The sequence below is a fragment of the Strix uralensis genome, chromosome 23, assembly GCF_047716275.1.
Source record: "Strix uralensis isolate ZFMK-TIS-50842 chromosome 23, bStrUra1, whole genome shotgun sequence".
In the NCBI taxonomy this organism is placed as follows: domain Eukaryota; kingdom Metazoa; phylum Chordata; class Aves; order Strigiformes; family Strigidae; genus Strix; species Strix uralensis.
This window is the reverse complement of record NC_133994.1, coordinates 4,840,975-4,866,197: the sequence shown is the minus strand read 5'-3', so window position 1 is coordinate 4,866,197 and position 25,223 is coordinate 4,840,975. Positions and strand designations below refer to the sequence as shown.

At 45.7% G+C, this 25,223-nt stretch overlaps 1 protein-coding gene across 3 annotated transcripts in view; it reads right to left on the bottom strand.

Annotated features, from left to right (window-relative positions):
• Positions 1 to 24,891, bottom strand: part of SPSB1 (splA/ryanodine receptor domain and SOCS box containing 1) — a 38,672-nt gene extending 13,781 nt beyond the window's left edge. Inside the window, exons 1-2 of one of the 3 annotated variants that reach the window (XM_074892914.1) lie at positions 24,753 to 24,891; positions 14,123 to 14,245 (exon numbers count right to left, since the gene is read on the bottom strand). The gene's annotated coding sequence lies outside the window, so the exon portion shown is untranslated. Of the gene's footprint in view, positions 1 to 9,128; positions 9,150 to 14,122; positions 14,246 to 24,752 lie in introns of those variants that run through there. The other 2 variants (XM_074892913.1, XM_074892915.1) reach the window with 2 other exon arrangements.
• Between the last annotated feature and the right edge of the window lie 332 nt (positions 24,892 to 25,223).

The window sequence follows — 25,223 nt, the reverse complement described above, 5'->3', positions numbered from 1 at the left end:
GGCAACCCTCATTGCACAGCACTGGTTTTGGCTGCACTGTCAGCCTCACTGCTATCTCTTGCTCTACACAGAGATGATTGCCACAGGGGCAACTTCCTCAGCCCCACCTACCAAAGAGCAGAAGCCGTTTGGCTCAGCGAGTTTAGCTGTTGGCAGGGCTGTGTGGCCTCCACAGAAAGTGAAACTGCAGTCGCTCTGAGATCACAAGAGATTGGGCAAGAATTAAGAAAGATGGCACGTGTCCCAGCAAACAGCAGAAATGAAAATCATCCAGCAGAGTAAGAGGCCCCTGACAAGTAACTGTGCTCAAGATATGCCAGGGATCAGGAGAACAAGACACTTGGTATTTGGCAATGCACGATTTACCTAGACTACAAAGTTAACAAGCCACCTTGCTAAGCAACCAGCCTCGTTCATCTGCTACATAGCACCAAGAGCTCTGCTCTTCTTTACATGAGGCATAAGCACGCCCACCCCGAGATATACCAGAAAAAGCTTCTGTCCAGGGAAGCCAAGAATGCTGCTAGGACTTGTAACCACTAAGAATCAGCTTGTCTTCATGAACAGAGCACTCCAGTGTCTCTCTCCCTGGGATGATTCAGACAGTTTCTGCAGAAGTTTTGTAGCTATATTTGCAATGTTGAAAGGCAGCGTGATGAAGGCAGCGTGCCCTCTTACGTCATGTATGGTGTCTGGTTCTCCAAAGCAAAGCTCTGAAGTTACTCAGAGCAGCACATCTGAGTAAAGTAAAACCTGAAGTAACAACCACCCATCCTCAACTAAGCTACTTACTAGAAACCAACTTAAGCAAGTTTCCACTGTCCACCTACCCAGTCAGTTCCTGTTAACTGCAGCGCTGCATAATCTAGCAGAAAATACTACCAAGAAACAGAAGAGAGGTTACTTCATATTTGTCATGTATGGCAGCAACTCAGACAAAAGGAGTTCAGAAGTTCCTGCCAGAGATCTTCTCTCCTATTAAATGCTAGTTACAAATGGCAATTTTGGTTGCAGAGAAACTAAGGTATTTCTTTGAATGAAACAAGTGGATTCGGGCTGGTTTTCCTCATGGAGGAAGTTTAGTGGATGTTTCAGAAAGGTCATTAGACTCTTCACAGCTCTGCATAAGGTAGTTTCCAGGTACCTTATGAATGCCAGCTGCATGTTAACGACCAGACACAATGTTTCCTCAAGGCTCTTTAAAAAAGCTTCAGAGGCAGATTCCAGCCATTTGCCTGCTCTAGCAATGCAATCTTTGGTGGACATCAAGTCTTAATATGATCAAATATTTGGAGTTAAGTTCTCCTTTTCATTCAAACCCTGTACTTAAAGTGACAGACTCTTCCCTAATAAGCTTTCAGAACCACAGTGAAACATGTATTCTTCCACAGCCTCTCCCACTTATGACTAACATGTACTCACAGGCACAGCACTAAGATCAGCATGCCATACTGACATAATGGCTCTGTCCACCAGCACAATCCATGACTTCTCATCCATCCCACATGCCCAAGCACACCTTGTAGTGTAGTGCAGAAAAGGATTGTTTCATAACAAGATGTTGGACTAGAGACTTTTGTTCCTTAAAGGACAAGTGGTAGTAAGATATCTCATCAGGACCTCTGCTTCATTGCCTCCCTCAAGAAGCAGAGGAAGCCAGCTTGAGTGCTAGTAATCTGCATCCATAAAGGAGCTGGGATCAGCTTCTTAGACAACTCAGTCACTGCAAGCCATTATGTTCTTGGCATGAGGCACTGTTAGTCCATCTTCCTATAGTCAGTCTACTTCAACTCTAAAGCAATTCTCTTGTACCTTTTCCAGAACTACCTTGAAGATGCATTGTCCTTGGTATTCTGAGGACAGCAGGATTAGAAAGCTATGTAGGTTAAACAGTTACTAGTGCTGGCTTCAGATCTCTGCATGACCAACAGCACAGCTTCTCCTTATCCTCTTGTCTGATGTGTCCATTTCCTTTCCAACCTTACTCACAGTCTGTGGTTTTTACAAAGCAAAAACCATGTTCAAGTTGGGACAATGAAACTCTGACTAGAAGTAGCTCATTTATAGGTAGTGTAACATACAGATGTTAAAAGGAGTCAAGCAATTTGCTCTGGTTTCCCAGCATGCTCTTTGTACAACAGAAATTTACTCTGAACACGTATCCCTAACATTGCAGAACACTGCCACACAAGCATACAAGTGCCAGTAGTGGAGAGTAAGCAGCATTATGTGGCATAAGAAGGGTTGCCAAGTTGACTGTGGGGCCTGAGAGAAGTCATGGTAAAGTATGCAAAGTGACTAGGAGCTGACTGAACAGTCCAGAAAGCCAACAACTAAGGCTTTTGCCCCATAAGGCAGGATGGAGCCCAGAATTTACCATCCCACATTGATCTGACAACTCTGCATCTTAGCTAAGCACTGAGAAACTTTGCCAGAGTCCCTTCCCATGTCCCACATCTGCAGCTGCAGCACTGACCTTCCTTACACCTCTCCCCTTTGCTCCTCTCTAGCTTCCTGCTGGTCTAGAATATTTGTTTGTAGCAACTGGTGAAGTGCTATTTTCCAGAAGCAACTTTAAACTCTGTATTCTAGCAAGTATTGACAGGCAACTGTTACAAACAGAAGACTGACTTGATGAGCTTGTGTTCCAGATAGAATTCAGCATCTGAGTCATACTTGGTGCCTCAAAACAGATTGTCACATGCTCAGTTGACAGTCAGCTCAGCTAGCAGCCTAACCATTTGCCTGTGGCTCCCAAGTTAGCAATACATACAAATGAATTGCAGACAACACTTGTTTTTAACGCAGAAGTGATGGACAGGCTACAGTGGGGACATACTGCTGATGAGATGTGTCACGTTCAGCTTTGAGCCATAGGTCTGCACTCCAGACAGATTCTTTTGGAGGAAATAGAAAATCAGCTGTGGTTTGGCAATTAGGTCTGAGCTCAGATAGCACCTGTACATGGTATTATAGGAGCAGGAAGATCCATCCAGTTCCCTTCTTCCTGTGAGAAAGTATAGGGAGATGTGACAGCCAAGGCACAAAGCAATGCAGCCACTGCAGACAGTAAGCCTGGAGAAGAACTAGTTACGTTGTTGAAGTTACTATGCCCTTATGTACAGCCCTATTCCCACTCCAGGTGCTTTGCACGCTGTCATCAGCGCAGCCCATCTGGAGTACAGGCTGTTTAGAGCTGATGCACTGGTTCGAGCAGCTTATGGGAGGCTATAGCACTTCAGCTACAACATGTTCCACCAGCATAGCAAGTTCCATGCATGCTTCAGCATGTGGATGCCCATTTAGAGAACACAGCAGCATCAGATCAAATGTCTTCCAGATATACTTCCCACACACCAGGTTCTCATTTACCCGTCACGTTTAGCAAAGTCATACTTTTTTAGCTCCTGGTACCATTTCCAGGCTAGATCCATCAGACAAGTGATGTTTTCCCTCATTGCTTGTGTCAAGAAACCATCTTCTGGGGATGAAGTTTGCTTGTACTGAAAGACTGTTTGATACAACAATGGAAGGCTGCTCCAGTGCAGTCCTTGCCCTAAGTAAAATGCGCTAATGTCTTGGAAGAGCTTATTCCAAGGAGAAAAAACTAGGCTAGCATAGATATACCAACTGCACTGCAGACCTCACCTGCAAAAGGCTCTGTGTTTTCACAGTTCTGATTTCTTCACAGGCACTCAAGAGATGACTATGACCTGCTTGCAGATTAAGTACTATGGGAAATAAGTCACACAGGTAGCAGGAAGAAAGGTCACATGCAACTTTTTATCACCCTTGTCCAGAGGTTCACCTTTCTTATACCTGTGTACCTGTCCAACCACTTACAATTGCTTTTTTCCTTATGTTATTGAGACCTTGAATGTAAACAGGCACTGCTTCCAGTGAAAGTCTCACATCCGTGAAAGGTTGAAATCTATGCTTGGCCAATTGCAATCACAGAACCCCCAGTTTTATAAAAAAGTTGCACTTGAAGGAGTAAATTGCAGGACTGAAGTACCAAGTACACTGTCTAACAGTACTTGTCTCAACTTTCTTGTCCTTTAGCAGCCACACATGCTGCTTTTCTACTGCCACACATTCTTAAAATTAAAGAACAGCCCAGTTTTTAAAAATTCTTCTATAACCAAGGATTATACTGAGGCTTCTGTTCAGATACCATATAGTATTGCCCTTAGATAAAAGCTTTCAGAGAATGCAGCTGTCATTTTATCTGTACAAGTAGCTTAGCAACTCCAAGACAGCCAAGTGCTAATCCAGCCAGCATGGTTGAGCTTATCTTCAGGACCCATAGGTTAGATGGTTACTCAGGAAGAAGTCCCAGGGTCTTCCAGAGCTCTACTTAGTCCATCCTCAGAAAAAGTCATGATAAGAGCAAGCATTTACAAGGTCTGCCTTTGAACATGCCTTAAAACCTAAATTGCGGAGTTATCAACAAAGGATGGTCCAAGTTGTATCAGGAAAATTAACAGGAATGACAAAGGACTCAAGAGGTACCTGCCCTGACAAAGTTAAACTACAACACTGGTCTGACTTAGCTTCACATTCAAAAGTATCTCAAACAAAGCAACTTGATTGGTCAGCTACTCAGGACACATTGTTGAAAAGTGATCTGGAAGTGGGGAGAAGGAGGGGAAGCAGGAGAGTCTACCCTTTCACTGTAGTTACTGGACCAGAGAAGGATCAGCAGGTCAGGCCTCGTTCCAGCACAATAAGAGCCACAGTCCAACAGTCTATTAGTTACTGTTTTCTCTTCTTCCAGCCCTTCCCATCCCACTCCCTCACACTGCAAGCATTACTGCAATCACACTGAAGACTGAATTGGAGAACCGATCCAGGAGGACTGTGTTCCCCAAGCTGTTTCACTACCCTGTGCTACAGACTTTTGCCCCAGCTCAAGAGGAACAGAAGCAAGCAGCAGTTATTTTGACAGCCACTACCCTCCAGAAGCCATTCAAAAGGTGGAGCAGTAAACTCCAGCTTTGGTGTTTGAAAAATCAAGTCAGCACCTGGCCAAGTTGCCATGCCTGCCTAGTGTTTCTCCCTCCTTCCCTCCAGCACTGGAGCCATCACATCCCAAGATAGGCTGCATTTAGAAAGGCATTTCCTCCACAATTAAGCCACCATAAATTTTAAATAGTGGATGTTTATGTTCAGAGCTATTTGCATTAAAGCAGCCCACATAATCCATAATAAAACACCCTCTTGCACAAGAATTCCCTGCTTTTAGTTATTTCCGCACTTATTAATTTGCAGCCTACAAAGCCCACAGTCCATCCCTCATGTCCATTTCATTATCTTGATTCATTAGTTTTGTCTGATAATCAGTAGATGGGGAGGGGAGCAGTGGGTGGAAAGAATGAATCGTGATGTTTCTACCTCTGTCCAAAGTTTCCATTCCTGTATTAAAAGCCCTTTTTTGCTATGCCTGCAAGGATCAGCCAACAAAACAAGCCATCAGGACAAAGGTTTTGTTAACAAAGTACTGCTTTCCCCTTGAAACAGTTAACAAGGAATCACTGCACTTTACTGCTAACAGCAGCTGCATTAAAGGAAAACCATGTTCAAGTTCTCAGCAGTCACCTACCAAAACTCCCCCTTCTGTCTCCTTCCTAGGTGACAGCAGGGCAGAGCAAAGACACTTGTACAGCTGCATCTTGTGCTATCCTCTCCCAGTTCATGGGAGGTCAGCCTCCTATTTTAGCTATCCTTTGCCTAGAAGCAAATTTTTAGAAAGCCTTTCTCATACGCTGTGTGTTTGAAGGAATGAGGGAAGGAACATGGTTGGGCTTGTCATAGGCTTACGACTAAAACTGTGGTATCCCAGTTGCTGGAAGTGTTAAATTAAAAGTCCTAATTTTTTTCCAGCTTAGCTGCTGTGCTGCTTTCAGTGGGCAAAGTAAGGCAATGCACAACCCTTCCATAAACAGAAAGTCCATCGAGTGTTGAATGAAGTCACCTAGTACGCACCAAGGATTAATACCTGCATGAGAACAGGAACTCAGCCCTTACTGTATTAGTCATAGATCTGGGTATTGTAGACCTGAAAAGCAGCATTTTCGCAATCAGATGGCTGGAAAATGTAAGGTACACAGCAGATTGTGAGGACTGCAATCCCTGCTCCTAAAAGGAATACAGCATACTCTGTCAGTAGACATGTAGAATCCAGCCGAATTCCTTCTCTCAGGAAAACCATTTGCAGTTTGAGCTATTTTAATATTAAGGTTGCCCAGCTACTGCCTCCTCCTTCCTTTTTTCATTTAAAGATGTCACAAGCACTGCTAACAGCAAAGCAAAAATCCCCGCAACAGGGCAGCTGCCAAACACCAGATTACTCAGCTTGTTGCCTTCAAATAGGTTTATGAAGCTACAGTACATGTATCTACATCAAATACATCTCTGCCAGAGGGGAAGTTGTGCAAGTGTCTTGTACCGTTCATCAGCACTACGGAAAAAGCATAGTTGAAATCTGGGCCATATACTAGAAACAAATAATTCTTGGTCCATTACAACAATGTGTCTCTGCTCCCTCCAAGCAGAGCATTAGATTCTTACAGCACCACAAACAGAACACTGTTCCCTGCAAAAGAGGGCAGAGCAGCACATTCAGTCACAGGAAAATCAGGGCCTTATGGTGCAGAACTGAAGTTCTTGCTTCAGCACATCACTTGGATCTGCATTTCCCCCCATTTAGACAGGCAGCAATACCACTACCAACCTACCACGTAGGAGAAAGCATCTTTTGTACAAGTAGGTAGTCAATGAAAGTGTTGCACACTTCTCAACAGGACCACAAACTACCTACTGAGGAGGAAACTCCAAGGCCCAGCACACTTGATACCCAGCAGGGCAGTATTCAGTTCCTCCTCACAAAAAGCTGCTTTGTCCCTGATATTTAAGAAAGCAAGAGTTAACTTTTCTTTCTCCTCCAGTTTTACAGTTTACATTTGCACCCTCAGCAACTCAGCTGGCATCCTTTTCCTCACATTCAACAATCATGCTCCACTTCCAATTTCATCCCTTTCATCCTCCCTTTTACAGTCTGCATTTAGTCACCGTGTTGACCTCTACTGTCACGGCAATCCCACCACAGTCAGGCCGATGGATGTAGAAAGATCCCACCCAACTATGCATGCCTGCTGCTGTTTCTCAGGGAGGAAATAAGCCAGCCCCTCAGTCAGGAGATAATGAGTTTCCTGACTGAGTCTTTTCCACCTGATCAGATATTATGACAATCAAATCATGAGACATAAGAAAATTCATTTTATAACCCTGAAGCTTAATGCAGTTAAGGACCTCCACATAGCTACTACCTTTTCCTACACGTGACCAGTGCTATAGCATAACCCAATCTATGCAGAGCTTTAAGTAGAGAAAAGGGCAGAGAAGGATGTAGCATAACAAGCAAAACTTCTCTCCAAGCTCTTTCCTCCCACCAGCTAAAAACCTGCTGCTATCAGTACCTTGTCACCAGCAGCCTGCACATTAGGTTTTCCTCCACCCTTTCACCACCAGGTCAAGAGATGAAGTTAATTGTGCTCCTTTGACCTATCATGGCAGTCATGTCACTCTTTAGAGAAAGATTGACATCAAACAGTCAAACTAAGTGCCAAGCCTAGAAGCACTGCAGTTCAGTAACTGTTGTTTTACATCTTATCTTACTGAACATCATGTAACAAGCCTGAAAGGTAGACAGCATGGCTGCTAAGGCCTTGGGCAGGATTGCTTGGGAAGAAAAACCATCTTCCAAAGCTGCATTTGACTGATCTTAGTTATACCTTGCAAGTCAGATCTGTCATCCTGTGGATTTAAGGGATATGAACTTTTTCCTACAACACTGAGCAGAATGATAGTTTGCCTTGTTAATCATTCCCCCCACATCCCAAACATCTTTTAAGGACAATTCAGAATGCTGCTCCTTCCTATAAAGCCAGAAAGCAGAGGGAAGCTGCTTGGCCAGTGTACTGTCTACTTTCTTAAAACTTAGTCCTTCACAGCTCCCTGAGAAAAGGCCCCTCAGTTATGTCTGTCCTACCACCTTCTTTCAGCATCCCAGAAGGGACAAACAACTAGCAAGAGCTAGCTGCACTGTCCAGCCCACAGCTAGTCTTCAAAGGATTCAGAGGCATAGCATTGTACCAAGTACTGCCAATTGCTATGACAAAATAACTCCCTATATGATGACCTCTTGACACATGGATAGACCGGCTCAGAGGAAGAAAAAGCAAGCTTATGTGGCTGCTTTGAGAGCCCAGACACACTGGTGTTCTTCCAAGGACAGCCTCCTCTCAAGAGAGCAATACTATTGTCAAAGCAAAACGATTTGCCACTACTACGTATTCAGCAATACTGCAGGATAGGGGGTAGTTATATCAGAGCCAGATTCTGGTTTGTAGCTCACCTTTGACACTGAGACAAGACTGGAAGAAAGCTTTTTAGTACAAATGTTTCATTAAAGTAAAAAAGTCTTAGTAGTGATGCTGAGACTTGAAACAAATAATCTCATCTCTGTTGTGGGACAATCTGTAGGACAGAAATTGGTTATGAGAGTTTCTTAGACAAGCTGGAAAACAAACAAGCCAAAACCCCAGATTCTAGCCTGGCTATGCAAGTGAGTCTTGTTGTCTATCAGCTAATAAAGTAGCCTACCCACTTCCAGAATTTAACTCTTCTGAAAACGCAAGATGACTATACAAGCTTATTTCACAGAAAAATAGACTAACTCAGGCTGGAAAGGACCTCAGGAGGTCTCTAGCCCAATCTCCTCCTCAAAGCAGGGTCAGACTAGGTTACTCAGAGCTTTATCCAGTTTACTCTTGTAAACCTTCAAAACCAGAGACTGTACCACCTCTGGGCAACCTGTTCCAATGCTTGACAAGCCTCATGGTGACAAAACTGCTCCTTATACTTAGGGTTATGCATCTTCCTCTCTGTTCAAGCCATTTCAGTTTCTTAATCAGCCAGTTTCAGGTTAAATTTAGTGTTAATTAGTCAAATTCTAAACAAGTGCACATAGTTCAGCCTCTGGTACTAGCTCTTACTGCCTTCTTACTGGACAGTGAATGACTAAGCAATATAAACATAGATTTAGTTCACAGGTCTTTTTGTCTTACCTTGCCACATGGAAAAAATCAGCATCCCTTCTACAACGTATACCCAGATCTCTATCATGGGCATGTAAATTGTTGAAAAAGAGGACTGAAATTACATCCTCATGCATAAAGACCCAGTCGATCTTTCACAGCTTAAACTACAGATTCAGGTCTTTCCTGTCCTGAGGTCTGTGGAGACTGAGGGTGTCACCACTGAAGACAAAAACCTCACATGAGGAGACAGTTGAGTCACTGAGGAAGTGATTTTTTTCATACTGTTTAGGAAACCATTCTGTTCACGTAGCAAAAGGATGTTTTCAGAAGTCAACACCCCTGCACATGCATCCAAAACAGGAGCTCATCACCCAATCATGACAGGTTCTTTAAATCAAGTTTAGGCTTCCTAACCTGAAAGCCTGTCCGATTCTTCAATGCCTCCAGCACCTGCCTACATGCAAAAGCCTTCTGTGGCTGCCCTCAATAAGTCTGGTAGTTTCAGCAGGACCAGGCAGACATGAAATAAAAACATTGCCACCTTCAAAATGCCTTTTGCAATTCATCTCCAAAGGCATCTGGCTTCTACCATTTTCTAAAAGATATTTTCCCTAGCCCCTACTCTCAAATGAGATCTTGGACCCACTAGCTACACATTAGATGTGCCTCTGCTGCATCAGGTAGTTCTTGTAACATGCTAAATGATGATGGCAACATCTCTTCTTTCATGTCCTGACCACTAGCCAAGCCAGTCATGGCCTAAGTTTAGAAATTCTTCATTCCCTAAAGTCACCTGCTACATGAGCAATGCCATGGCTCAGCCTTATCCATCAGCTGCCGGTCCCCCTGAGGACATTCCCCTTGGAAACAATCGTCCCAGTGCATGCAGCTTAGCCACATCACCCTTTAGGAAGTATTGCACCTTACAGGAACAGAGCTCATCTTTTTTAAGTGAAAAAGATGAAAGCCAGAAGCTGGATGTTCATACAAACCTCATGCTCAGTACAAGTCTTTGAAGGCAGGAAGGCTAGTGAGGGCAGGGTGGACTGGGAAAAACAACACTGTCTGGCTAGAGGATACAGATTGCTTCACTACCACAATGAAGTGTCTGAAGGCTTGTGTTCTCCTCAGCTCCTTCCCCCTGCTGTGCTCCACCTTCAGCTAGGTGGCTGGCACTCTTGTGATAGCATTAGCCACGCACTGCAGCTTATAATCAGCTGGAAGGAAAACCATCTGCAGGAAAACTGTGCATCAGCATCAATGTCTGCCACCCTCTTCCCCATGTGCAGCCCCATCTTGAGAAGCTCAGCTTCATCTATACCTCCCACCCAAAAAAAGTAGTCACTGATGTTCCCAGGCAAGGAAGGCATGTTAACTTAGAGCAAGCAGGGTTCAGGAGCTTCCAACCCTCAGATTTGCTTCAAAGGAACACAGAATTACCTTCAAGATAAAAACAACAGTTTTATTATCAAAGTTAACTAGGTACTTTGCTTTGAAATATAACTTCTTCCCCTGCATCAAAGGGCTGTTAATTTTACTCTTGTAACAAAAGAGTAGAAGAAACGAAAGCAGCATCTGCTTGGAAGAGATGAATGCAAGATAAAAGGTGTCTGTGACAGAAAGCTGGCAGCAGCCTTATGTTTTCTATTCAAGTTTGATCTGGGAACAACAACTCTTGAAACTTAACAAAAGCTGTGGAAAAACCCTTTCCAAATGCAACAACATAGCCGGAAGATGCAATTTCTCTTCTCCAATTGCTGCGACAGCCAGTTGAAGTGAAGAGTCCAGACATATCCAAACTTGCTATCCCAGTGCAATCAAGCACCTTGGCTTGCTCAAGTCCACAGTATCCCCCCCATCTTCCAACTCCCTCTTCCCCTCCAAGTCTCCAGATGGAAAGCAGTTTCCTAGGGCAAAAAAGCAGAGTCACACCGTGGCAGCACACCTCCAGAACAGTTGGGCATAAATGGCTTGCAATCCAGCCAGTAGCTAAAGGAAAAAAAGCCCTAGCATTTCTTGTCTGCCTAGTACAGACTGTTCTTTGCAGAGAGAGTCAAGTCAGGATCATCATGAGTTTGTTATATAACACAGATTTTTTAAGAGATGTTCAAGTCCAGTCCTGTAACAGTAACAGAGGCACTGAAGTTTGTCACAAGTGTATCACGGGTAGATCAACTGTGCTCTGTTTTAAGTGGATTTACTGGCACTTCACACATTAGGGCAAGAGAGGGTAGCTTTTACAGCACTGAAAACACTTGTACACCACAGCATGGCTGCTCTTCCAAGGGGCTTCCACTGGAAACAAACCAAAATTTACCTTCTGCAATGCCACTCCCACCATCTAACCTGGGAGAAGAAAACATAAGCGTCTTGCTCTTGTCTGCCCCCTGCCCTAGTACCTCTGAGACAAGTCCCTCTAAATATCTTTACTGTGCAGACTCATTAGCTTTACTAAGGGTCACCTTGATCTGCCATCTTGAGGTTTTGGGGGGGGAAGGACTGTTTTCTGCCCTTTCCCCATGCTTTTCAGTAGCATCAAGTATCATCTGCTAGAGCTTGGGGCAAGCATCCAGAGAGGACCAGATAGTTAGCACAAAAGTGCAAGGTACAAGCAGCTCACCTAAAAACTAGCTATGAAACATGGATCCAATACAAGATTTGCAGAACATAAATGCTGTGTTGATTAACATACACACACATTTATTGTTTTACTTCAGCCCAGGATTTCTGCAGTGGAAGCATGAACCCCATCCTTCCACTGATTACCCGTTAATATGGAAAGCTACTTCTATCTAACCTTTAAACTGTTTGAAACTCTCCAGCAAAGAAAATCCAACATAGTGCACTCTGCCTGACCCGACCCATTGCCAGTTTCTAGAAGGATGTGTTCACCTCATTTCTGAGGCAGCTGCCAGAAGCTATACAACTCAAACATGGGTTATATGAGCAAAAACCCAAAAAAAGAGCCAGATAAACATGTAACAGACTAGTGCCGAGACATTTGTCAACATTGAGCAAACCACTCCATCAGTATGCTTAGTAAGGTAAGCCCTCCACATCCAGGAATACACACAAGCAACAAACCATCTCACAGCAGCTCTCAATAAAGTGCTGAACTAAGAGGATATTCCTGGCAGACAGATCACACAAGAGACAACTCACGCTGCCAGCTTTACTGGAACATACACAGCAACTCCCCAAAGCAGAGCATTCTGGGATAATGCCTCACTAGACTTCTGACTTGTCATTAGCCAAAAAAGTTTAATGATATGGTTGGACTCCGTGTTTAAATATAATTGACCTGGGACATACCATAATTAGGAAAAGAGACATTGTACATCTCAGTGAAGCCTACAGCTGGGCACAGTCTCAGCATGATGAAAGGTTTTGCTTTCACCATTACCTGAAAGGGTCCTTGGAAATTGCTATAGTAGTTTGAGATAGGCAGTGACCAAAAGCTTCAGCTGGGTTCTTACATCATCCAGCAAAAGGCTTCACATAACACAGCACAACTTTAGAAAGCCTTTCTAGCCCGACTGCTTGAAGTTTTATCCCTACACAAACGCAACTAGACAAATCAGATTTAAAAGTGCAGAGCGCGCCAAAATGAAATGGATTAAAGCACATTATACAAACTGTGGCTGCAGGAAAACACATGCTGCCTTCAGAGGACATCTGCACTGTAAGGTGGCCAGATATCCAAGAGCAATTTTTTCCTGGAAATCACAGTTGTGGTAATACAGAACAAATGTTTTTGCCAAAAAGCATGACCAAACATGCACCTACAGCACTGTTCAGAGTTGCTTCACTACCGGTTAGTGTCCAGAGTGGCTGGTTCAAGTGGCAAGGAGTGAAATTTGTCCCTTACTCTTACTAGGACACACTCGGAAATGCATTCCTAAACAACAATTTCGCTACCTTAAGCTCTGTAAATCAAGAGATACTTTAAGTGGCTTCCTCATCACTTCCTGTGTGCCAACATCAAGCTGCACCTCAATCATTTAGTTTGAGCAACCAAGCAAATCTGTATGATTAGGTCCAACACTGCTAATTTACATAGTGGTAGTACCTCTCCGTGGGAAAAAAGTGAGTATGAAGTAACAGTTCACATAAGTTGCTTCAGCACATGCCACTAGAACTGCTTAGGAGATAGTCACACTCTGAGCCATGCAGAGAGGCTGTATCACTGAAGAGACGGGATATATTGGCTCCAGGGACAGATCTGTACAGGCTTTTTGATGATAAACAGCTTTAAGTGTCACCTTTTCAGACAGCACCTAAAAGTACAGAAACTTTTACTCTGGGCCACTTTAGCATAATCATCCAGACTCACAAGATTAAGTCTTGTATGGAGCAGTCTATACCCAGCCACAATATTTCTCCCAAATCGTCAGCTTCCAAGAAGTCTCCCAGGTCAGCATCATCAACAGTTACATCAACAGACATGATGCTGGAACATGGAAAGACTGCAATCAGAAGTATCCATGACAACTTCAACATCAGTTTGAGAAAGGATGCTGGAAGGAAAGTTTCTGTAAAAGAAATGGAATCTCCTCCTTTAGGTATCAAGCATCTACCCTGTTTTCAAGGCAGAGCACCATACCAGAGATCTCAGTTTAAGTTTATGTAGGGACGCTTCCGGCTTTCTAGGCAGTTTAGTCTGACAGCAGTACAATATTGTAACCTTTGGCAAGGGCAGTGAAAAAATGTTTAAACGTTCTTTCCCTGTAAGGATTCTGCCCACCAATAAGCTTAATTTCAGATATCAAAGTCATACCTAAAGCCTTGCTGCTCTTGTAATTTACATTCAAGCAATAAGTTTTCAGAGGCATTTTGCCCTCTCATAAGTGAAGTAACTGAAACGGTCTGCAGCTCTACAGAAGACTTTCCTCTGCTCCCCATAACTATGAAACAGATTGTCTTGCATAACAGAGTACACAGCCACGTGAGATAGTGCCATTTAATGCATAAGTCCAGTAAGTCTTGCAAAGCTGACTGATGCAAAGATTTTGATTACCTACCTGCTAAGACAGGTACTGCAAAGGTGGTAGCTACTAGCACATGATGTTCGTAAGAAAGGTTCCATAACACCCCAGGCAGCTTTGAAAAGATCTTTCCTTTATATTAGGAAGCAGCACCATCTCCTGCAGGGAAGGAAAGGGATGGCCACTGCTCAATGTCAGAAGTCCATTTGGGGGTAAGAGGGGATGCTGATGGTTTTTATCCCTTCTGTGTCCACCTTCCAAATGCCCTGACACCACCACAAAATCCTGAACAAGCAGAGTTTGAAGAACACATGATCATCTCTTCCTTCCCACCCTAGGGCTTCTCAGCAGACTAAACTGCAGGTTTCCTCTCTAAAACAGCAAAATTCCAGTACCTGTAATTAAGCCAACAACTTTCTACTGTGACTATTCCAGAGACTGCCATCCGAGTCCTCGCCATTAAGGTTACCCATTTAAAAACCTCTTCAGTGTAAGAGACAAGAAACAGCACAATAGTCAGTGATGGGACAAGTTCATTAGATATAAGCAAGCCTCGGTTGTCTTATCTAGGCATTAAACAGCTGCCAGTACTTTTACAGTTCAAAGGCAAGACAAAAGCTGTACAGTCAACCTATCCTCCCAACATACCACAGTCATCATAGGTCCTCATAAGTCAACATGCCTTCTAAATAAGTGTTTAATATAAACATTTGTACAGTCACTTAATTCCTGGTGAACCAAGCTATTTCATGTGGGCCACAGAAAGCTCCCATGACATCAATGGAAAGTTTCCAATTAGGAAACCAAGTTTGAAACACATTAATAGAACTTAAGAAATAGGGAGAGGAAGAAACCTTGCAGAAACAGTCAAAAGATCTGTTCTTAAATACACACTCAATATACTTCAGAACAAGCAGAACAGATAAGCTGCCTTGCTTTTTCAGAGTTTATTGAGTAAGAATTGTAGAGATACAAGCACAGTTATGTTAGCTGCTCCCTTCAGTATCTAAGTTTCTGTCTTTTCTAAGGCTGGGCAGTCTCAGCCAAAGTATGTTCAAATAGTGTTTGGCTGCTACTGACGTCCTTACTCCTCATTTTGAGGAGGCTGGATGGCTTTGCCAAGATTTGCTGTGTACAAGCATCAATTTGAAAGTAATGAGAAGGCCACTGCCACCCACCACTCAGTGCACCACAACCTCCCAAACATGGAATAGATATAAACTGTCTAGAACATCTAATGCCTGGAATATCAAACAAAGTCACCACATCCAACAGTATTTTCCTTCCTTAAAAACCTCACACCAGAAAAGAAAACCTTACCTTGCAGTTTTATTTCTACAGTCAATTCATTACACTACTACTAATGCTCAATGAAAGTTTAAACTCAAATCACCCTACACACCCATGCCCTACAGATAATCCCAACACTTTGGTGATACCATACTAGGACTTGAAAAAGTTGCCTACAGAGATATTCACCCTGGATAAACGCATCTAGGCATGTATCAGACTGTCCAGCTTTTTCAGACTGGCAAGCAAAAAAGGGTTACTTAGGCTCAGCACTGTGCAAAGCCACCTCTTTCCCTGCTGCCAGCCTGCCACCTGCTGGGCCACCTGCCTTGTCCACCGGCCCAAGGACAGGCCTTCCTCTGGACACCCACTCAGTACCACAACCCTGGGCCTGACATTTCCACAACAAGCTCGTTTTGTAGGCATCTTAAACATGCCAAAACAAGGTTTAAGAGTATATTGAACACTGCATTAGCACAAAAGGCACCTCAACGGTAAAATCACCAATAAGCCTTATAGCATACTGTTCTGCACCTTGACACGGAGAAGCCCATAAGGCCAAGTGTTCTTTTGAGAACTCTCTAGACCAGGGACTGGCTGGCATTTTTGGTAAGGTTTGAAGACAGCCTAATCCAGATAACACAAGAACACATGCCTCCAAACAAGTACTGGTTGTAATACCTTAGTCCTTCCTCTTCACCTTAATGACTATAAGCTTGAAAACCATCCTCCTATCTCAAACATACAGGGGGATTTGCCTTCAGCCTTAATATGGTCTACAGCCCAGTGCCCACTAAGGTCCTACCTGCATCGAGAAATCTCTTCCCACTCTAAGAGCCATTCAATTATTGTTTCTTACCAGAAATAGTGAAACTAGTAACAGCCATCCTTTTCTCCATTTTCACAAAGTATTGCTACACTTAACCCACAAAACACAGACCAGCTGAGGATAAGCCATATATCTTACCTTGCTCTTTTACATTTCTAGATGCATAGCAAAAGCCATGCCACCATTGTGGCCTAAAGCCCAAACCTCCTTCTGCATACTAAGCTTAGTCAGGGGACACCGCACATGTCCCATCAGCAATGCACAGTCAACGGAAGTTCTATTTATCCCCACTACTAATGTGCTGTCACACGGTTGTGCCTACAGCAATCTAAGCTGTTGTACTACCTAGAGGGACCTGGCTGGGAAGGGACCACCAGCATGCACTTACAACCATATCCCTACATCAAGGGACAAAGATTGAAGGCACCTCATAAGTCTCAGCCAGATTCCTTATTTGAGAAAACGTGTACAGCAGAAAGTCCTTATAGGAAAAATACCACCAAATATGTATGCAAGTACACCTAACAGCAAAGATTCTCCTCTTCTGAAACTAATAAGCTCAGTAAAGCAGCAGATTCACCGGAGTTCCTTGTAGGCAAACATCTGGGAATATCTGCCATCCTGGAGTGACACAGCATACCTGGCAAGCTTCCCCTAGTAAAACACTGCACTGCTCTGGCTGTGGAGCAAGCAGGAGGGTAGTTACACAATCACAGCCTGCTTGCAGATGGGTTATTGCTCCTTCCAGGCTCTCTCTAGTCAGGTGTCCCCTCCCACTTAAAGTGTTGACACACAAAGCTGTGCCTCTTGCAAATCCAGTTCAGTGTCCACACACCCGGCTTTATCTGATAAAGCCTCAGGATTTAATGTTATTCATGCCAAAAGTGCAGACTCGGGCCTGTGTGGGCACATACAACCTGCCCCTTCAACAATCTCGCTGGAAGGCAACATCCTACAGCCACTTGGCATGCCTCATACCCAGAGGATCAGAAGCACTTGAGGAACACCAGTACCTCAATAAAACAGGAAAGATTCATCTGGAGAACAGGCAGAGTGAACCTTCCAGGAAAGCTCTCAGTTCCTTCAAAAGCTGCTTCTTACAAACACCAAGGAAGTTAAAACTATTTAGCAGCTTGTTGCTCCTTGAGTAGATCATCTCAAAGTCAACTAAGGCAGATACAAAGAATGAACTACAGTATCCAAATTCCAGGATGAACCTCAGCCACTGAAATGGGCCCATATTAATAAACATAAGATACACACTTTGCCCTTTCTTCTTCTCCCCATCCCAACATACAGCAAAGTCAAACCCACAACTTGAAAAACCAGTACCATATTACCATGCTGGTCTGCCTTCACTCCCTGGATTTCCACCATTACCCAAGCTCACAAGCACTTCACAGCAGATTAGCTGCCCCTTTTTAACTTCCACACAGCAGCTGTACATTGGCAAGACAGTGTGCCACATACCTAACCTTACAGCAATATCCTGCTGAAATCAGTGCCATGTGTGCAGCCCTTCTGCCCTTTTCCTCTTAGGCTGCAAACTAAGCTATGCTAGCAAGGTTGAAGAGAGGCATGTGCCTCAATCAATACCAGAGTCAAGTCTGAGGCTGAAAGCACTCATAACTGCCTGTCTGATACTGTTGTGGGAGACACACACAGCACTCCAAAAAAGCTGTGAGGTAACAGGGAGGAAAGCAATGCCCTGGCTCACAAAAAACCAAAACATGTTCATTAGATTGATTCGCTCCCACCCCCAGCTCATTTTGTTCCAGCTGGAAGTGCATAACATGCCACATGGAAAACCCCAGAACATTAGCAGTGAAACTGTGCTGGACATCAGGTAAGGAAGCCAAGTGTTCAAAAGCCAGTAGTGCAGAACCTTGACAGCAAGCTGTAGGTTCACAACACAGGCATGAGCTGCTGCAGGCTCTGCTATCATATAACCCCAGAACAGAAAGTCCAAGCAACTTTCCTGCCCATAGGAGTCAAGCCAGGTACTTTCTGGATTCACACAGGCCCCAAACCTCTTTTCAGTAAAAGTGTCAACAAGTTTCTTCTGCAGCTGTTCAACAGTTCATAGGAACTAGAACATAAACACTCTCCCAGTTGAGCTTACCCCTTACCAGCTGGTCCGCAAAGTTTTAGGTATTTCTTTATATGGGCACCACTTGAAGCTTCAAGTCCCAGATGTACTAGGGTTCTGGGCTTAGTATGGAACAAAGCAATCCTTCCCTCATTGTCCAAGCTGAATAAACGTGGCCAGTTCAGCCTTTAAATAGCACGGGGAGACTGTCTATCAGAGAGATAGGCCCCATGCAGAACTGCTGGCAACACAGCACCAACCCCATCCATTCCACATACCCAGTGTCCCAATTCCTTCATAGACCAAAGACTGTTTGGAGGCATTTCAAGGGTCATTATTCTTTTCTCACCCAGAAGCAATGCTTCTCTCCCTGCAGCACAGCCCACTAGGCTACACCACTACAGACTCAGGGATCCTGAAGCACCATTGACAATGAATTAGGATATCTAGCTAAGAACTGCACTCTAGCAAACTCCAGGCCTTCCTTCAGGCCTTCCAACACTATAGTTGGAATCCAGGCATTTTTCACATCTCTAATATAGAGTTTAACTTCCAAAAGGCCATTCAAACCAGAAGTTAGCAAATGTTTAAGCTAAGAGTTTCTAAACATCTGAGACCAATGTAGCCTTCTCATGTAGAGAACAGCTTGGCCTTACCCCTTGCTTGCTTTTTTTGGCTGTTTACCATCTGTGGCTCATGTTCTTTAGAACTAAGTTGTTTCTGCAGTTTTTGTGCAACCGAGTGCCTTTGTACATTTATGGTGTCAAGGCCCCATCTGGGATCTCCTCAGGACAGATTCCTGACTTGATAACATACCAGCTCTCCAAAGAAAGCAGTTTGAAACTAACATCTACACAGCTGCTCCAACTTACAAGCTTCATCAAATTCCCCTCCCAGGCTAAAAGAAAAAGCCCATGTTTGGTAACTCCATTCAGACATTACCACCTTCTGCCCCAAAGCTCTCAAGTCAAAAGCTGTTGCTCTCACTTTGAAATCAGGCAGATGGTGGTGGTTTTTGGTTTGGTTTTTTAAGTAAAAACCTTTCTCCTCCCAGGGTAAGTTTTTCAGGTTAAAGGCCTTACTATTATACAGTAGCAGCCCTGCTTCAGTTTGAAGTCTGTCTTCCCATGTTCTAGACAAGGAAAAACTAGTAGAGCCATAAGCTAAGAAAGTGTTAGTGAACAAGATTCTCCAGGGTTAAGGAAAAAAGGTAAGGCAAGAGCAGGTGGCTTTCCCTATTAAGATCAAAAAAAAATACATTAATCCAAAATATCTTTGAAGCTGAAGTTCAATAATGCTTAAGCGTAAAACAACGCCAGAAGGGAGGAGGGCAAGACATCTACCACATGAATGGAACACTGAAAAGCAAATGGCATGCTAAGCCCCCCACCCCTAGCTGTGGCACTTCTACACTGTGGACAGAAGTTTCCCACCTTTTCCACCCCATTGCCAGAAATCCCCGCATCATAAGTCTTTTCTACTCCAACTGCTTTAATGAGTCACAGGGTAGAGCTCATAAAATAAAGCCTGGCATTAGTATCCATCCCTGCCAAAGGTGATCAGACAAGAAAAGCATTAGCTTTATTTTCTTCCTTTTTAAAAACCCTAAAGCAAAATGTTGAATGACTGAAGCAAGGCCACACATCAAGTCAGATGTATAGAAGGGATTAGCCCACAGCTGTCCCTGGCTTGCAGCCCTACACTCATCCCCCTAAACCACACTCCCTGGAGCACACACAGTACTGTCAGACTGCTACAAGCACCAGCTGGCCTGGAAAGCTCTGGACCTTAACCCAATCCCAAGCATGACAACATGTGACAAAGAACTGCCCCCAGCAGTCATGAGACAGCACCAAGCACCCATCTCACCAACCAGCACTTGCCTCTGATCATCCCAGTGCTCCAGGTCCAGAGCTTAAATGTATAGTTCACACAAGAAACTCTTCTTCCCTCTGTGCTCTTCCCAAAGAAGGGGCCTCTGCAAAGGCAGCCTGCAGTACCCTGGCAGTCCACTGGGCTGGGACAGTTGTACTCAGTTTCAGCTCAACAGCAGGACATTATTCATGGTTCAGCTGACTGTTCTGTCAGTACCCTTACTCATTGCCTCTACGTGCTGGGAGTGGACCTCAATATAGCATCCAGCTCACACCAAATCTATTTTACTAGGGAAAGTCTGCTGTATTTCCGTCCCTTAAACACTACAAAGTTAAGGCAGTTGTGCCACCCCACAGCTACAGAACAAAGTGGCTCCCACACCAAATTAACACCCAGAATGAAGATTTAAATCACATCCACTGTATAAAAACACTCCTTAGTCTCACGCTGTTTCCAGGTGGACAGCTCTGGAGCATCAGTAACTCCTGAGCCTCTTCAGGAGCAAAACCATACTAGTGCAGCCTGCTTCCAGGGCTCAGAGAGGTTTGTTTGAAGATCACACTGTATCCCTGTTCCAGGCAGATGGTGACAGACCACCTAGTGACTAGCTTAAAAGTCACTATTAGAAAGTTCCTGGCTTTTAAATCTCCCATAATAGGATTCATTTGCAACAGACATTTGGGTTGAAGAAACCTTCATATTTCAAGAAGGAAAAGCAGCATCCAGCTGGAATGACTGCAAGGGAGGGGAGTCAAGCCTTGCCTTGAAGATTTGTTAGCACTTTGGTACTTGGTCAGTTATTCCCATCACTGAACAGGAGGAAGATTTCAGTGCCACCAAGAACATCAATTCCTACAACTAAGTCAGGGAAGAATTGTCAAACAAAAGCCTACCAACACTGGCAACACAAGCATATAAGTGTTTACTACAGAACTGCAAGTTTATCAGGGAAGATAACTGGGACAAAAAGTCAGTGAAAGAGCTAGACTGCAGATGTCCATTCTCTTGCTCTCAAACTTTTCCCTTGTGACATTTCTGTGAAGCTCTTTGTGCAGACACAGCAGAAGCTAAGTGTTTCAGTCTGTCCTTCAGTGGAAGGATCAGGGTAGGTAACAGACTGTTCTTACCTCTCAGCTATGAGGCAAGCAGAAGCAGACATACAAGAACATCATACGAGTTCTCCCAATGGTATGCACCAAAGCAGACATCCTGGTTTCCAGTAGCATACTCACATCCTTCAGACAACTTGGTTTGCCCTTCTCTCCTCCCATGTGTAAGACAAGGCTGCATCTCAGTCACACTCATCACTACATTTACTACATTATATTTAAGTTCTACAACTCACTAATTCCTCCAGGAAGACATCCTGCCACTCACAAGAGTGAGTTTCCTTCAGTCTCCTACCATACTCAGTTGCTCAGCAGGACTGCTGGATCTTTCTAAGACAGATCCATTATATATTCTTTCTAGGCACACCCAAAGTATGATCACCTGGAAGAAGAGTTTCACAATCCATGCAACAGACCAATTTACTTTAGACCAGGAGCTTCCAAAGGATTACCTACATTGGCAGAGCAGTACAGAGTTAAAAGGGAATCTACGAACCACCCCTTCCCTACTTCTTTTAAAGAGGTGACCCTGCTTTAGTAGTCCCTGGGAAAACAGTTAACAGTGGCACTTTTTCCCCACCATGTGCTTGGGGACTGATACTTTTAGGGTAGCCAAACGCACTCTACTGAGTGCAACAAAACTTATCTCCTGTAGCACACATCCCACCTTCGCTAAGAACTACTGCACTCACACCCCGGTCAAGTCCATCCTCCCCCCCAGCAATTATTTATTGAAACAGTAGCAACTGTAGCAGTTACTCAGGTGGAGTAACTCAAAGGAAGATTTTTTGCTGTTGTTGCTCAGAGCAGGGTAGTAACTGGAAGTGAGTCAACACCTTGACATCAACCCACCCTGCGATGACCACCAGCAAAGCAGTCCAGTGACTGCAGTTTGGTAACCTTGGTTCTCAGACACTTACTCACTTTTATTCTGCAGCATTTCACAGCTTTGTCTGGAAGCAACTTGTATCTTGTACCAGCAACTTAACTTGCTAAGTCACACCACATGCCTGCAAATATAAAGGTGGCAGGGCAGCAGTTTCAGACACATACACCGGCCTTTGGCCAAGTCAAGGTTAGGGAAACTCATACCAAAACAGAGCTTGTTAGTCTAATCCGTGCAGGTCTAGTAAACTGTTTCTCCACTGCTATAATGGTACATCACTCTACTAGTTAATACATGTACTAGCCTCCTTCCACAGGACATGAAGCACAACTCAGCTGAGGTCATCTCATTGATACTCCCTGCCAACACAAGCCCTCAGTGACTCCAGACTCAGTCAGTACATGTATACTACAGCCCAAAATTCTAAGCACAGCTTGCACTGGCCTATCAGAGCTAGCCTATCAGGTGCCAATTCCAGTGTATTCAGTGGCACCAGCCACAAAATTGACTGAGCCACAAACCTCAGACAACAGCCACAGAGCACACTCCCTTCCACATCTTATATTCTTCAAACACTACATTGTGACTTGGAAGATTAGCTGTCACTGCAGTCTGCACTCATTCACGAAGCCCAGCATACGGTATCCTGACTGGCTCACTAGCTACAGATTTTTAATTCCAGTAACTTCATGAATTCTTAATTAGCCCTCACAAGACAGACTTGAGAAGACAGGCAGCCCTTGCAGACTTTCACCTCTTCCAAGGAAAAGCAATGTAGGGGGCCAGGGGAAAAAAAAAAAAGACACAGGAGAGCAACGAGCAGCACACCTTTTCCATATCCAGGATCTAGCAGCAGCAAACTGACTCCACACAAATATAGCACATATCAGCTAGCCGGTTCCTGGAACACAAACCCACATCTCAGAAGTATCTAGCATAAGTTTACAAACAAATTCCAACCACATTATAGTGCACTTCAGTAACCTCTAAAGCAGAGGACAGAGACTGCAAAAGCCTGCTGCTGGTGTACTGCAACAATACGATGCCCCCCAGAGGAATACAGTGCTGAAGTTCTTGTCTTCGGGGGGGGGGGGGGGGGAGAAGAAATTGAAAAAATTGCTGCTTTATGCATCCATCATCACAACTACCAAGAGCCATGACAGGACCAGTGGCCAGGCATACTGACAGAGCAGGGAGACAGCGCAGTAGCCACTGGTTGGCAAGGGAAGATGCTCCTCCACAAGCCAGTTAAGTGCTTCTCGGCATGGCCATTCGCTTTGTAAACAGTAGCACAGCTCCATCGCATTCCCAGGCATTCCCTTATCAACTCACCGGAGTTCTCCTCCTCGTAGACTGGGATAGCCACTTTGATCCCATCCATCCTATATGTCTTTTACTGTAAGGCTCTGGAAACGCCACATAGCTTGGTCCTGGTAATGCAGTCAACTCACACCCAGCAAGACCAAGCTGCCTATATTCCTGTGCTTTGCAAAGCAGAATCTGGTGTAGAAATCAGACATTAGAGGGGTGGAAAAAGCAACGATTGCTTCTAGGACAAAAAGCTCATAAATTCATCCTGCATCTCTATCAGGAAAAAAAGAGCTGATCGTTCTCCAAGGTAGCAACTCCCTTTTTCACAATCATTTTGTAAACTTCCTTATCTTGGGCAATGGCTCAGACAATTCATAGGTTTCTAATCATGCACGGCCACCACCAGTCATCAGCCACACTGAGCGCCTACTTCTCAGTCAGGCAACAAGGAGAACAAATGTAGCACAAGGCTACAACATGAGTAACCTCTTCTCCTAAGAACAGGCAAGTGCTTCAGGTATGGGATTGTATAAACTCCCATTGTATTAGCGTCGGTTTAGGTACTAAAAAACCAGACGTATTAATTAGGCCTTGTAAGGTGAGCTCCAGAGACCACCACTACAACCGCAGACACTGAGCAAACAACCCGACTTCCTTAATGAGTTGAAGATCTCTGAACTGACATGATCAGTGTTTGCTTTTCAAATCCACACGCAGCTACGCCCGCTGGCCCCTGGCAGCCCCCCCCCCCCCCCCCCCCCCCAATCTCACGGCATCCCAACCGCAGCCCCGGAGCCTCGCAAACGCGGGGGTCCCCTCGGGCCCCGATACCTCCTTGAGCACCGGGGGCCCGCTGAGCCCCAGCCACCGTGGCCGCGGCCCCACCGCCACCCGCGCTCCGCGGGGACGGGGCCTCCCACGCCCGTGTGCGGCCCCACAGCCAAGGCGAGACCGTGGCCGAGCCGCCCGGGGCTCGCAAGCGCCTTCGAGCCGCTCGGGTGAAGCCTCACCCCGGCCTGGCGCTTGGGGTTTTTTTTCCAAGTTGGCACCGATTCCGGGCAGCTTGCGCGGGCGAGCAGGGAGGAGAGACGCGCTCCGTGCCTGCCGGGAACGGAGGCGCCTCCGCGGAGGGAGGCGGAGACCGCGGCAGCCCAGAGCCCGCGGCAGGGAGCCGGCCCGGTTCGCCGCCAGCCCGGGGAAGAGCCGCGACGGAGCCGCCCGGGCCCGCGGGCACCCACCGCCCGGCCTCGCCCCGCACCGCGCCCGCCCGCTCCTACCGTTCCCAGGCTGCCGGCCGGGCCGGGCCCCGCCGGAGGCTGCTCCCGGGGCGGCGGCGCGCAGCGGAGCGCGGAGAGGGCAGCGCCCGCCTCTCCTCCGCCGCGGCGGGGAGGCTGGAGCCGCGGCACCCCAGCTCCTCCCGGCGCCAGGCGCGGCAAGCGGGGCCCGGCCCGTCACATGGCCCAAATAGCGCCCGGCCGCGGCCCCGCTCCGCCCCCGGCCTGGCCCGGGGCGCGGCCCCGCTCCGCCCGGGCCCGCGCCCCGCCCCGTCCCGCCCCGGGCAGCCCGCCGCGGCGGCAGGGGGCGGGGACGGGGGCGGGGAGGGGCGGGGGCGCGGAGGAAGCGGCGGGGCCGGGTGGTGCCGCCGAGGAGCGGCCCCGGGCCGGTGGCTCGGCCCCGGGAGGAAGGACGGCAGCTCCGCGCTCCCGCACACGGTCCCGGTCCCGGTCCCGGTCCCGGTCCCGAGCAGA